The following is a 14,633-nucleotide window of genomic DNA, read 5'->3' as shown; positions in this document are numbered from 1 at the left end:
GTTACCGGAGCATTCTTTACAATTTACGTCCAGTCAAGCCGGCGGAAAGAAGGGAGCCTTCTGAAATATATGACAACCCTCCCCACCCCAATTCGCACCCGGGGCCCACGACTCCCCGAAGCAACCCCCCCGTTGCTATGCCACTCACACTCGCTATACGCTTCTCTTGAAACGAAGAATCCGTACTTTAGGAGAAGGGTTAAATAACGTGGCAAGCCGGTGCAAGTTAGATGTTGTCTTTAGTGTAGGCCATACGCTTGGTCAGGTTTGCCCAGCTATTCACGAAAAAAAAAAATTAATGGCGAGGTGAGAGACAAACCTGCAGGATGTTCTGTCAATCATAAGAAGTACGTGGATTGCAAAATTCAAGTTGTTTATAAAATACCGTGCTTTTGCGGAACAAATTACGTAGGGCAATCAAATCGATGTTTAAATATCAGGATCCAGGAACATGCGCTCAATGTAAAGATTGGCACTGGTTCACATTTGGCGGTTCATTGCCGCTTAAGATAGTGTAAACCGGTTTTTGATAGAACAAATTTTGTACAGGAATAGAGCGCAAAAAAAGGAGGAAAATATTGGAAGCCTTTTACGTGCTTTTGGAGGGTGACAGATGCATCAGCCTACCCTCGATAGCTTTGTCACAGAAATAAGTGTCTTACCTTCGGGAGTTTGCGCATGTCCACGTTATTTTCGTTTGCTCGTGCACACTTGAGAGAGGGTGGTTGTCATAGTTTCAGCGTAATTTTCTACTTATTCTGTTTCTTTAGAAATAAGCTGTTCGTTGCGAGTAGCACCGGCGTTTGCCATTTCTCTATTTCTCGTCGACGTATATTTCGCGCATTTTTTAGTTAAGATGGGATTAACATCTGCCGGTTTCGGTTTTTAGAGCTAGCTAGCTCGTGTTCAGCTGGCCGCGCTAATCGGCCCAGTGGTCCTTTTGTTTTGTTTTTTTTGCTTCTGCAGCTCAACCACCCGCGTTCTTAGTAAGATATTGTTTTACTTAGCTGCAATGATTGCGAATGGTCTTTACAAGCGTCCATCGAATCATTGCCACGTTCAATGTGATAAAGCAGAAGCAAGACGCATTCTAAATGAGGAAATGTTTTCTTGCTCTATAGTAAGGCTCCTTCCGGGCTTTTTGTCCATTCATCCAACGTTGTAACAACAGTTAAGCAGCAGTAGTTATCGTACGAAGCTCCACTGGAAAGCAGCTGCTGAACAAATTACAAGCACGTGTCATTTTGGTCTTTAGACCTTTTTAGGAATACCGCGTGTAGGGGCGAAGAGTTGGAAGTCGTGAATTGGCGGCATTACAAAACAAATCAACTCCCTTCTGCATACACGAGGCGTAAAAAATACCCGACTGATCCGAAACAATACCACGAGGTATAAAAACATCTGATTTGCAAGCATTCCACATTCGCGGAACTAATTTCATACTCTTCAAGGGAAAAAAGCACACGTGCGGCTGCACTTTTAGAAAACAACTTGGCCTCAGCCGACGCGATGGTACACAGAGGTGGCCACAACACAGGCTCTCTGCCAGACCATGCTAGAAGCTGGCAGAATCCCTCCTATTCGCATTCAAGACAAATGCGTGGGTGCAAAGCCGGTTTTCAGCCGTTCAGAAGACAGAATTTTACAGTTCTTAGTTTTTTACCTGCTAGGCGTTAGCGATTCCGTGTTTTGCCGGAACAAGCAACACACTCCAGTGTTATCATCCCTGGCAATTGGTGGCCGCGTTTTCGCAAGCGTGGGTATCTAAAAAAGGTGTATGTTTGGGCCACGAAAGCGTCATAGACTTGTCCCACTGAGATTTAGGAAACGCAAACGTACTTTCTCACCATGACGAAGCCGCTTTTCGCTGACGACGTCACAACGCTAGGCGCGGTGAGCGTGCCTCGAAGGCCTCTCAAAAGGTAATGAAATTATTTACAATAATGTTCGATGAAAGAGAAAGCGCTAAAGCTTGTCCCACTAAGATTCAGTCCACGCGAAACTAACTATGCCTGAAAACTACCGGAAAAAGTTAAAATATAGTTGAGGCTCTTAGAAAGCATCGCAAACATCTGCTAGTATGAGTCATTACCTCAAATTGCCTGCGCCAAGACAGCTGAGCTGTCTTTAGTTTACCGCGTCGCAAGCCTCGGTTCCGTGCCATAAAAGTCTAATTTGATTGGAATGCGACGCAGGCTGTCAAATTAAATTTCTCACCTTGCTGTAGTTCAATAGTGCATTGGCGCCGTGTCGATGTGCCCAACGAACGCAAGAATACGCCGGCAGCATAAGAAACTGGCTACATCCAAAAGATGCCGGTCGCCGAAGAGGTCAATTTCACATATGTAGCCGGCTTCGCTCGCTTCGGTGGCGTGTCTGACGCATAACGCATGCATAAGACGGGTCTGTGGTGCTGCTAACTTGTCGCCAGGTAACTCAATAAATACAAATACCAAAGTATAAGTCCACTTAAAAGCAATACTTCTTAGTTTTGCGGGAAATAAAAAAAAACTGCAGTCTAAAATTTTTTCACATACTTTTTTTTTTCGCTGCTCGTGTAACTTAAAGTATGGCATGAACCCTAGGCATGACGTGTTTCCTGTTGCTAATTTTTGCCAATTATCCCTCCTTGTTTAATTTCACTCCCTACGGTTAAACGGGTAAGCCGAGAAAACTGAATGAATTTGAGTATTGAACCAAGCGGAGACCATGATCTAACTGTCAACGGGGTCACAGCCTAATAAAAGCGCGCTCAACTGGTACGTTACACAAAATTGATTTCATATTCTTGCTTTTTCCGATGCTCGCATTAGCTGACGGATGGGCTTAACACTAGGGATGACGTGTTTCCTGTTGCAAGATCTTGTTAAATTTACTTCGCCATGATTAAACAGGTAAACCGATAAGAATGCAAGAGCGGAAAAATGACGGAATGACGAAGAAAACGCTACCAGCAACAATTCGTCTTTGGAGTCCGCTACCGAACGAAAAGCGCGCTCTTTGTACGGTACACAAACTCCACAGGTGCCCTGCGATGCCTACATAAGTTTCTCTTCAATTTTCTAACGCAACTGGGTATATGCGAATAGGAATCAAATGGTGTTTACGCAAACTATCCAAAGCCGGTGTCTTTATATGCAGACCTTCCGTTCTGCTATTGAAAAATGCTAGACTTCTCGTTTCGCATTATGTATTTCGCGGTACATTCAACTCTCAATGAAGCAGATTTATATCGTGCAAGCAAGTGCTTAATCTTTGTTTTTAGTGTTCATCTAACAGCTATAAATTCATAACAATTGCATTTATAGGTATCGAAGCATGTTGATGCTCTGTCAATAACAAAGTACGAAGTGGCGTCTTCCAAGGCGTCTGTGATATAGCCCAGTGAACGCGTGTTGTCGAGCGCATGGAGGCGCGTGTTTGTGGATGAAAGGCACCATTGCTCGCGAGGCGTGGCAGGCGCAAGACGCGTAGACGCGAGCTTGCGCACTTTGGCAAGCGTACGTGTGGTGTGGGCATTACACGGAACATCAAGGCGACGCCGAGGTCGAAAATGCGCCAGGAGTATCCACAATGAAATGCGTCACAGAGATAAATGCCTCCATTTCCAATTGTGTGCACGCTTTCGCGTTGAACGCGTGCTGGGTACAATTGGAGGCCTACCGTGGAAATTTTAAGGCGGTACTACATGTACATATATCAGCGCGTGATAGCTGGCGCCCCCACGCCTAGCGTTTGCAGCGCCTTGCGAGTAATGGCGGTGGGAACCTAAAAGACGCATTCCAGCGCGCGTCAATTTGGCTCACATTTTCGCCTTGGTAGACGTCGTTCTGTGCTTTTGTAAGGCAGCCAGAGCTCCGACATTTGTCTGGATGAGGTAGACGGCTTTAGAGTAGCGTTTGTCGCCATGTACATTAAACACAAGTTGTGGTTAGAAGGCTTCGGGCCAGGGTCGCCATTACAGCGGCTGTGGTTTCAAAGTGGAACTGGTCGCATTTACTGGGTGCTACGTGCCCAGACTGATCGGTGCCAGTGACGAATAGGCAGATGCGTACCACCTAATATGCACTCGTCCAGGCTTACAATCGGAACTCTTGCATCTCCAACTGCAAGCTTGCATCCGCTACAGTGTCGCATCCAGCTATGACCGCTGCATAAGTGGTAACAGATTCCACAAAACACTGCTTCAATTAGTACACTACACAGGCCTCACATCACAGATATATTACAGATATACGCTTCAAGAATGAAGGTTTCAGGGCAAGTCATTACCACAAAAAAAGACATATTTACAGGAAGCGCTGGAACACATTATAGGGTGTTTATCAACCCTGTTTCCGCGTGCCTTAGGAAGTTTTGACGTCATGCCTAATGTGCGTGTGGCGAAAATGGGGCTCATCAGATGTTTAATGCACGGCGAAAGATTTAAGTTTGCAGCTGTGATTACATCTTTAAAGAAAACTGCTTCCACCCTGTCTCACTATCTTAAGTATTTTCGCACGATTTGTACCATTACCGAAATTCATTGTTGAACTAAACAATACACTTGATCACATTGCTGTAAAAGAAGAGGCATGCCGCGGGTAAAGCGTAGACAAAATCAAAAGGGTCAGATTTAACCCCAGCGTTTGAAGCAGATTGCGTATTTGAGCAGCGCGGGAGCGTTTTAAATGTGTTTCGTGAACGGCCGGGGGCTGCATTATTTAGTAAGCTTTCCGCTGACCACGATTACTGCCACCGCCATTATATTGCCTTCAAGGTCGGGCCCCTCCACAGGTCTGGCCAGTTGGAGCTGACAAGCCTAGTGCATATATTATGCGTTCGAGCGATCCCGTCTGCTTAGTATTACATCCTTACGCGTCGTGCAAAAAGATTAAATATAACACGAAACGCCCTTTGCCAATCAGTGAGTCCACGTATATATCGCGCAAGTGCGCCTACGTACATGGCAGCGCTGTGACGTCGGTCATAGTGAGACGTGACTACAAAATTTATTCAAGCCGACATCATTTGTTCGTTAACTATGTTGTTTCAATGGATGACTTAGAGTTAAGAGAAATAATGAAACACGCAAGCCTAATGTCCACATGTTTTTGTTTTACGTCGTGCCGTGCGGAGAGAGATGCACTTCCGTTTCGTCAGCTTCTTCCCACATCTATGGCGGAACGAAACTATGGCGTTTTCAAGTGTACTCCAGCGCCGCGGTCATGCTCGTTCATCCTCACCCGCTTGCGTCATTGCTCGTGATTACGGCGCTGATCAGATGTTCTCGTGCAGAGCACGTAAAATCGTCTGCTGGGCGAAACAAAACAGACAAAAGAGCTCGCGTGCGAGACCGTCACCGGCACTGCACCGTTCAGCCAAAATGCGACAGAAAAATACAAGGCCGACCCGGTAGTGTATCAGTCAGGCCATCCTCCGGCCGCGGCATGGGACAACGCAGGGACAGAGTTTCGCTTGCCAAGTCTAGACAGGGCAAGTGGAAAGAGTCTATTTTGGCGGTGACGCTCGTCTCCGGCAATCGCGAGTTAGCGCAATCGCAAATATTTTCATATCTGCTATTAGTGGTCCAATTTGAAGAATTGGATAATTAATTCTACCAATACGAAAATCATACAATAACTAATTTCGCATGAAATATCGCCAGTTTTGTCGCTCATCTTTCACAAACTGCCCTCTGCAGGGTTGTTTCTGAGCGGTCTTAAAGTTGGTAGAATAGTTCATCTTTTCAGAAAAGCGTGATCATACTTCACTAGGGAATTACATGCCCATTTGTAGCCTTCCTGTATTTGGTAAATTGACTGAAAAGTATTTCCACACTCCATTACTTCTCTACCTAAGTAAATTTTACCATTTGTCTCCTTAGCAATTCGGATTTCGCCAAGGATATTCAACCGAACTGGCACTTATAATTTTAACTGAAGAAATCAAGCAAACTCGCTTGACAAGGTGTTTTATTATGGGTTCTGTATTCATCGACCTGATGAAGGCATTCTACACGATAAACCATCGCATACTACTTGTTAAACTTGAATCATTTGGTATATCTGGTCCTGCGCTAAACTTTATAATAGACTACTTGAGTAATAACCGGTCACAAACGGTGCAGGTTAATGACCATCTCTCAACATCCAGGCTAGTTAACGATGGTGTCCCTCTCGGATAAATGTTAGGCCAGTTTCATTCTTGATGTCCTACCTACTATTTTTGCTAACACCAAGTGCATATTTTTCGCTGATGACACGCCCATCCTTACAACCAGTAAATCAATTGCCACACTCAAGTCTAACCTTAACACCGACCTAAACAGTAATACTATATGGTGCCAAATAGTCATCTGTACATACATCCGACTAAAACCATATAAATGGTGTTCCATTCCCAACGACATTCAATCGACGTCGCACCTGTTGATATTGGTGATTACGTCATGCAGGTTTTGAGCGAAGCGCGGTTCTTCGGTGTGATGTGAGATACTGAACTGAAATTTCATGAACACGCGCGATCGCTTGTGAAAAAGATTGCATTTGGCGTCCACATTATAGCAAAGACAAGAACTTATTTTCCACCTCACATTGTACAATCTTTGTATTTTGCTTATATTCATAGCCATCTTTCGTATTGTGCGTCGCCATGGGACAAAACGTATTCTACGTATTTTGAACGTGTGCAGCGACTTGTGAACAAAGCTATGAGACTGGTGGGGGGAGCGGACTTTCAACCCATTTGATTTGTCCTGCAGGCCACTTCTTCCTAAACAGAACATTTCCCTGTTACTACATTTATTCCGTCAGAAACTATCCATCATTACAAATATCATCAAACACGGCATCTTCATTGAATGCATTAATCCTGAAAACATTACTAACAACAACAGTACCCGGTTTTGCCTGCACAATTATCTTCTTGTACTTGCCGTAAGGACCAATTACGACCAGTTCACAGTACCCTTCTCGGGCATAGCAATATGGAATTCATTGCCTTTGGAAATATAATCATCACGCAAGGTTCATACATAATCCGCGCGCACCAAGAAATATTTCATTCAGTAATTAACCGAGTCATCTTAATTTCTTAATTATATATAGATATGTAATATTGCTGTATAACTTTTGTTTTTGTGGAAAAAATAATATTACTGATAATGAGACGAGTTTGGTTGGTCATGTCGGGTTGAATATACTTGTTAATCCTTGTTACTCTCCTTCTTCACACGCTTTCGATTATGGTTCATGATATTTTTTTAATAATGAGCATTAGCATTACCTTTCGTATGCAATTTCCTGTCATAGATAATATTCTTCCCTAATTATTAATGTTCACAAGACCGTACTTTGCTGTTTTTGTATTAGAAGCCTATTTATGTGAACATAAGAGGTCCCCCTGGCTGTTTATTCAAAACTCTGGGACCTCCTGCTGTAATGCTAATACCATGCAGCTCCAGCATGACTGATACAATAGACTTGACATTGCTCCTCAGAAAATTTATTTCTTGACATTTCACGGCATTAATTATTAATTAATAAATAATTATATAATAATTAATTAATTCCGTCATTCTCTGACGACTACGGATGACAGTCTTACAGCGAAGCTTTAGAACTATCTTCTGTAGGCTATGGTTCCGTGCAGTTTTGTTCTCCGTAAACAAAAATTATCATCATCAACGGCTCACACCCACGTAAGCATTCATGCTCCCGTAAGCAAGCAGAAAATACAATGACTCATAGCCTCGTAAGGCAAAGGCCACAAGCACACAGCAAAGTGAAGCGAACATTGCTTAAATTCTTTCCAATCATGCATACAACGTACATAGCATCATAGCATAGCATTTCCAATCATAGCGTACAACGTACACTCTCATCATCAATGGCTCATAGCCCCGTGACCAATGGTACCCCCGTAAGCAAGCACAAAGGGCAGTGATTCATAGTCCCGAAAGGTTCATGGCTACTCACTTTGCGTGGATTAGCTCCATTGACACTAACCATCGTGTCATTGTCCGTGATTTCAGTGTGCATGTGGTGTTACCGAAAAGGGAGTGGTTTACGCATACCGTATTGCAGACATATCCCTTGCGATGCCCCAGCGACCCAGCCCAAAAGACCACCCAGCGGCGCACGTGCACCGACTTCACATTACGAAACAAGGTGATAGCAGTTGCGAGCGAAATAATTACCACCGATCAAGACAATAAATGAATGTGCGTATCTTGCTTCACGATGTCCACCCATCAAGACAATAAATGCGTTCCTACATTTCAAGATTATGTGCGCCTCCGTGTCGTGAGCTAAACCGCTTCGTTGGTTAACTATCTTCACAGAGTGGAATGGCTCATTTCTTTTTACCCTGCATACTTTATTGTTTGCGTGCCGTCTGCCACATCTACCAAATGGCATGCGCCTCTGAGAACTGTTGTACTGAGCGTAGCGCCACTTTTGAGTCAGCATGCGGAGAAGTGGTTAAATACGCTCCAGACGGTTCGGTCATGTATGTTTTCGTCTAGTGGTCGGTAGGCACACCTACTCTTTCAGCATGCCACTAGCGACCGTAATCCTGTTGTTGCATGTGGACGCGTCTCGTTAGGCCTACGGGCGCCGGAATCGCAGAGCGATCTGAAGAACTGGACGCACTATATGTACTCATAATGAACTTTTCTGTTGAGTCTAGAGAAACGGAAAGCTCAGTTCAATAGTTCCTGGCGATCGACGCGAGTGAGAACGTAGCCATCACGATAATTCACGCAGAAGCGGGAGGCACGGGTGCCGCCATGTTGTACAACGCTATTGGTTAGCGTGCGTAAACATTGGATATCTGTGCTCGCATCGTGCTTCGAAGCGTACGATATGTCCTGCACGATCTGCGCATGTGTGAGACACGTGTGCGCAAGATTTCGCACGCCGGCACGCGTAGGTCTAGTTTGACTTTTAGACTCACTCGAGCGTTCACATCAGCACGTCAACGAATACAAGCCGGTCAGGACGTACCATCGAATTCGATATGCCAAAGCCGATCCACTGACAACCAGGTAGGGCTTGCATAGCTGCTTCACTCCAACTTGTGTGGACTCATTTCAAAGCGCGCAAGCATTATGGCATCCGGGACTTCTGTTCTCTAGGTTGATGCGAGTGAGACATAGGGCCGTCCTTCTTCAGCACCCGCAGTTTTCACAAGCGCAATTATCTTAATTTATTTCTTTCTTCAGATGGGTGGTACCTAATCTCGCGTAACTATCACTTCACACACATCTGTGACAGTTGACTTTGAAAATATAGGATTTATTAATTTATTTATCGTTCCCTAAAGGCATATAATACATTAGAGAGGTGAGGGGCTATCATCATAATTACTCGTACATGCAAAAAAATCCAAAATAATGCACGAGAACAAAATGAGGAAAGAAACAATCACGTCACAAATTAAGTTCTTCACGCAAGGTAAGACGTAGACAGGAAGCAAAATAAACAGAAGAATGTGTAAACTGAGCACATATGAGCAGAAGAGGAAAGCGTATTACAATTATGCTGGCCAGCGACCTGCTGAAATGAAGAGTTTGTGTAATGATGACTGACGAAGCAGGAAATTGGTTCAAGCCATGGCATCCTTTAGGAGCGTAGGACGGGGAACAAGTGAAAGTGTTACAATGCGGAATGCTAACTTTGAACCCTTTTTAGTGTATCATCCTCCATACAGCCACCATTTCCGCTTGTTCTCATACCCGTCACCATATGCCTTAGTAACAGCCCAGAGCCCCAGCTTAATCGGCCGGCCTTATTGTCCATCCTCCATTAAAGATCACTCTCTCTATCCTTCTCTCTCAAAAATGCACGGCTGCGTCTGTGTTCTGTTTTCTCTTTGTATATGAATTGCTCTCTCACCCTGTTTTCAATTTCTTCTTCATCTAATGTTGCTTTATTCCTTTTTTCATTGTTTTTACCCCTTATCGGGATGGGTTTTTGTTTTCTTGCAGAATCTTCCTGTCAAGCGATCAGCAGTGCACACAACTGCGACGTACGGTTTTCTACTGAGTCATTTCAAAAGTCTCTTCATCGGCGAAGAGCCTCAATCATGACACATATTGTTCTGAATTTATTTCGGTATCTTGCTGAATGTTTGACTCTCTTATTTGCAATAAAAAACAACGTGCTGCTTGTTGCTTCCCTATTATTTCTCGGTAAACGACGTTCAGGCCTGATTCTCAGGGCGATGATATGAGCTGTTTTGTTCCTATCAATATTTACATAACCTGAGCGGTCAATGTCTTCTTCTGGGAATACATGCTGAACAATATTTTAGTGAAGCAGCAAAGGCCTTTTGAGTGCTGAATTGTGAAAGTTGCTGTGGGCAAACAGTTTATAACTGAAGGAGTGTGCAGCGTTTACCATAAAGTTCTGAAAGTTAGAAATAAACCACAGCTTGGCACGTGTCCTAGTAGTAATGTCCTATTTTTTGTAACTTTGAGATGTCTGAAAAAATCATCAATACCCTCAGGTATTAACATCACTGACGTTCGCGATGTATGAAAATGTTAGGAGACGTAGCCTACAATATTAGGAATGCGCATTTCTGGACAGCCATCTCTCGTGATACAAGATCGGCCAGTATTAAGACAAGCGCAGTTGTAAGAGCCTTGCATGGTGATTTCACCAAAGAGCATAAATTTTTAAGGTTGTGTTGTTACGAGTTTTCTATGTGCTTATTGCATAGCAGCCTTCCTTTTAAATGTTGTAACGATTCTGACAAAACAGAAGACTTTAGCGTTATTCTTTTGCCGTTCGTAACTTAGCCAAAGTACGCCATTGCTTTTTTTTATGTTATAATTGTCAGTGCATTTTTGATCCAGAGTTCTTTCTCCTTGTAGCTGCTGGCAGCGCGTTTATTGCCATAGTTTCGTGTAGGCCTGTTCCTAACTTGCTAAAACTTTTATAATTGTAGTATAATTGTGCCCCTACGCCATTACAAACACTGTTTTCCTCCTATATGTCTGCCTTCTTTCAGTGCGGGAACAAAAGAGGACTCTTTCGCCACAAATTGAAGAGGCAGAACTCCCGTTGCCGAAAAACAACGCCTTTCCTTACCTGCGTTATACTTGAATAAAACGGCGTTCGGCTTCTGTATTTGAAACATTGATCTATCTTTGTAGGTGGTCGTAGAACATACCGAAGAGCCTCTAGGAAAAGAAAATTATGATCGCCAGTAGGCAGATTATCAGACTCCTCAAAACATATTGATTTACCATATTTCAAAAAAGTACTGACTGATTTATTAATGTATAAGCATTTTTCAATACATGACGCCTTTTATCTAGGAAATGACGCGTGACTGCGGCTTTTATGCCATTGTGTAATTTATTGGACGTAATGATGAACTGTGACTTCGAGTAGTTCTATGCATTAGTGTGGTTTGGTCAATGTTCTAATTTGTAAGATAAACAATCAATTGTGCAAGCTTTTTCGGCATCCTTTATTCTCATGTTGATGGTGAAATTGTAATGCGGCACAAAAGGCTTGTGTCGAAGTGGAAAAGGGAACAAGAGCCTTTGTCAAGCGTAAATTTTTAGCTCTTGCTGTTCCCTTTTCAGTGAAAGAAATATATCAGTTAAACTCAAAACAAGGACTTCTAAAGATTCTGGCTTCCGGGATGCCTATGTGGACGCGTGGGTGCCTAAAGTATTCATAATACATGCATCATACACGCCACAATTCAAAACTGTATGGTAACATTTACGGTTCCGGATTCCAGTCGCCGTCAACTAATTCATGTACTCGGTAAAGAGAGAGAGAGAGAGGAAAGGAGAAAGGCAGGGAGGTTAACCAGAGAAAAAGATCCGGTTGGCTACCCTACGCTCGGGAGAGAGGGGAGGGGGAGGTAAAGTGGTAACAAAGTAGAGATAAGGAAAGGAGGGAGCATAGACACACAATCACAATCGGTCACTGTCACCGAATACTGTCATCGCACAGCACAGTGACATTTGAAGCACTGTCAACATCTGTTCAGGCTACAGCCGCCTGTCCAATTCTGTCGCCCTCAAAAACCGCAACAGCGCACTCGTCGCCCTCTGCTGCGAAGGCTTATGATGGCGGTATTTTAAAATAAGTTCCTCTGTGAGAGGTCTTTGGTCAAAGCGCGCTATCGCGGTTGCGAGTGATTGTCTCTGTAAATTATATCGAGGACAGTCACAAAGAAGGTGTTGAAAAGTCTCCTCGTCACCACAGTCCTCACACGAGGCGTCGTCGGCCCATCCAATTCGGTAAGCGAAAGACTTGGTGAAAGCCACCCCTAGCCATAGTCGACAAAGCAGGGTAGCTTCGCGACGGCAGAGTCCAGGTAGAATACAAAGGCGTAGAGAGGAGTCAAGATTGTGGAGTCGGTAGTCGTGAAAACTTCCAGCGTTCCACAAGGATAACGTGATGTCACGGCTGATCATACGAAGTTTTCGTGCGGCATCTGTCCTTGAGAACGGTATCGGCTCCTCTTCGTCCCCTTGAAGAGCCGACCGAGCAGCGTTATCAGCGTGTTCGTTCCCTATGACTCCGCAGTGACTCGGAAGCCATTGAAATGTCACGTGGTGTCCTCTCTCAGTTAAGGTATGAATGAGTTCTCTAATCTCAAATACCAGTTGTTCGTGTGGTCCGCGCCGCAGGGCCGATAGCAGAGATTGCAGTGCAGCCTTCGAGTCACTGAATATTGACCATCTTCGAGGTTGTTCTTGGCTGACGAGACGAAGTGCAGCGCGAAGGGCTGCAAGTTCCGCGGCCATCGGTGTCGTTGGGTGACATGTCTTGAAACTGATGGTGGTGGCTTTCGCTGGGAAGACCACGGCTCCAGAGGAACACTGGGGAGTTGCGGATCCATCAGTATAAATATGTACGTGTTCGGCGTACCTCTCGTGCAAAAGGAGCGGAGTTAGTTGTTTAAGAGCAGGTGATGACAGCTCAGATTTTTTCCTGATTCCTGGTACGGTGAGGTGTACTGCGGGTCAAGCCAAACACCATGGAGGAATTGATGGCTTAGTTGCGGGGGTGAAGCCTGATGGGAGGCAGGTATAATACTTCGATATCGAAGTACAAAATGCTGCCTGCGGCCTTTCTGACGGTAGTGTTGCCAGATGGTGGGAACAGGCACGGGCAACGTGCCTAATGTGCACTCTCAACACCTCTACCGCAATGTGTGTTTGTATAGGTTGGTCCCGAGCAATCGCAATAGTCGCTGCTGTCGATGTGCATTTTGGCATACCAAGACAAACCCTGAGAGCCCGAGCTTGAATAGCCTGTAGAGCACGGAGATTTGTCTGACAGGTGTTAGTCAGTAAGGGCAAACTGTATCTCAAAAAGCCCAGAAAAAGAGCCCTGTACAATTCCAACATTGCATGCACTGACATTCCCCAAGTCTTTCCTCCCAGAAACTTGAAAAGTTGGGAGATTGCTGTCAGACGCTTTTTCAAGTAGGTCACGTGCGGGCTCCATGACAGATCTCTATCAATGATTATGCCAAGAAATTTGTGAGTCTTCTCATGAGAAATTATCTGGCCATTTATTGATATGACGTAGGGTGTCATTCGTTTGCGAGTGAACGCCAGCAGTGCACATTTGTCTGACGAGATTTCAAGACCTTGGTTGCGGAGGTATATAGCTGTTAGAGTAGCAGCTTTTTGAAGTCTTGCACGTATCTGAGGACGTGTCACACCTGAGGTCCATATACATATGTCGTCGGCGTACATTGATATCTTGATCGCTGCTGGCAGATAATCAACGAGACCAATGAGTGTGAGGTTGAATAGGGTAGGGCTTAGTACACCGCCTTGAGGAACACCTCGGTACGTGTAGTGTAGTTCGGTTTTGCCATCACTGGTACAGACAAAAAACGATCTCATAAAAAGGTAATGAGAGATCCATTGGAAAACTCGACCACCTAGGCCAACCATCTCAAGAGCATCGAGGATAGCCTCGTGAGATACGTTATCGTATGCCCCCTTGACATCCAAGAACAAAGCTGCAGATAGTCTTTTGCGTGACTTTTGAAGCTGGACGTACGTAGCGAGATCAACAACACTGTCTACTGAAGAGCGATCTCGTCGAAAACCAGCCATGCAATTCGGTAACATGTTGTAGTGCTCCAGGTACCACTCCAAGCGGGCAAGGATCATCTTTTCCATTATCTTTCCCACACAGCTGGCCAGCGCTATTGGGCGGTATGAGGTGGGTTCAAGTGGGGACTTACCTTGCTTCAGGAGAGGGACCAAGCGGCTTATCTTCCATTCTTCGGGAACCATGCCATCCTGCCAAGAACAGTTCTAGAGATGTAACAGTTCTCTCCGTGCGCTATCATTCAGGTTGTTCAAGGCGCGGTAGGATATTCCATCTGGTCCCGCGGATGAAGAACGCCTGCATAGAGCAAGAGCCGCTTCTAGTTCCTCCATTATGAAAGGAAGATCCATGCGGCCGTCACGTGAAACAGGGATGCGACTGGGGGCTGGAAAGCCTGGACCGGTTGCTTGGCCAGCGATCCTTGCACAAAAGTCCTCTGCAACATCAGCCTCCAGCCGCCCCTGGAAGAGTGCCAGCGCATTGAATGGGAAGCGTTGTTCAGGGAGGGAACGTAGACCACGTATGGTTCTCCAGATGTGGGAAAGT

Source organism: Dermacentor andersoni, chromosome 7, assembly GCF_023375885.2.
Source record: "Dermacentor andersoni chromosome 7, qqDerAnde1_hic_scaffold, whole genome shotgun sequence".
Classification (NCBI taxonomy): Eukaryota; Metazoa; Arthropoda; class Arachnida; order Ixodida; family Ixodidae; genus Dermacentor; species Dermacentor andersoni.
The sequence above is the reverse complement of the archived record's forward strand: the minus strand, read 5'-3'. Positions refer to the sequence as shown.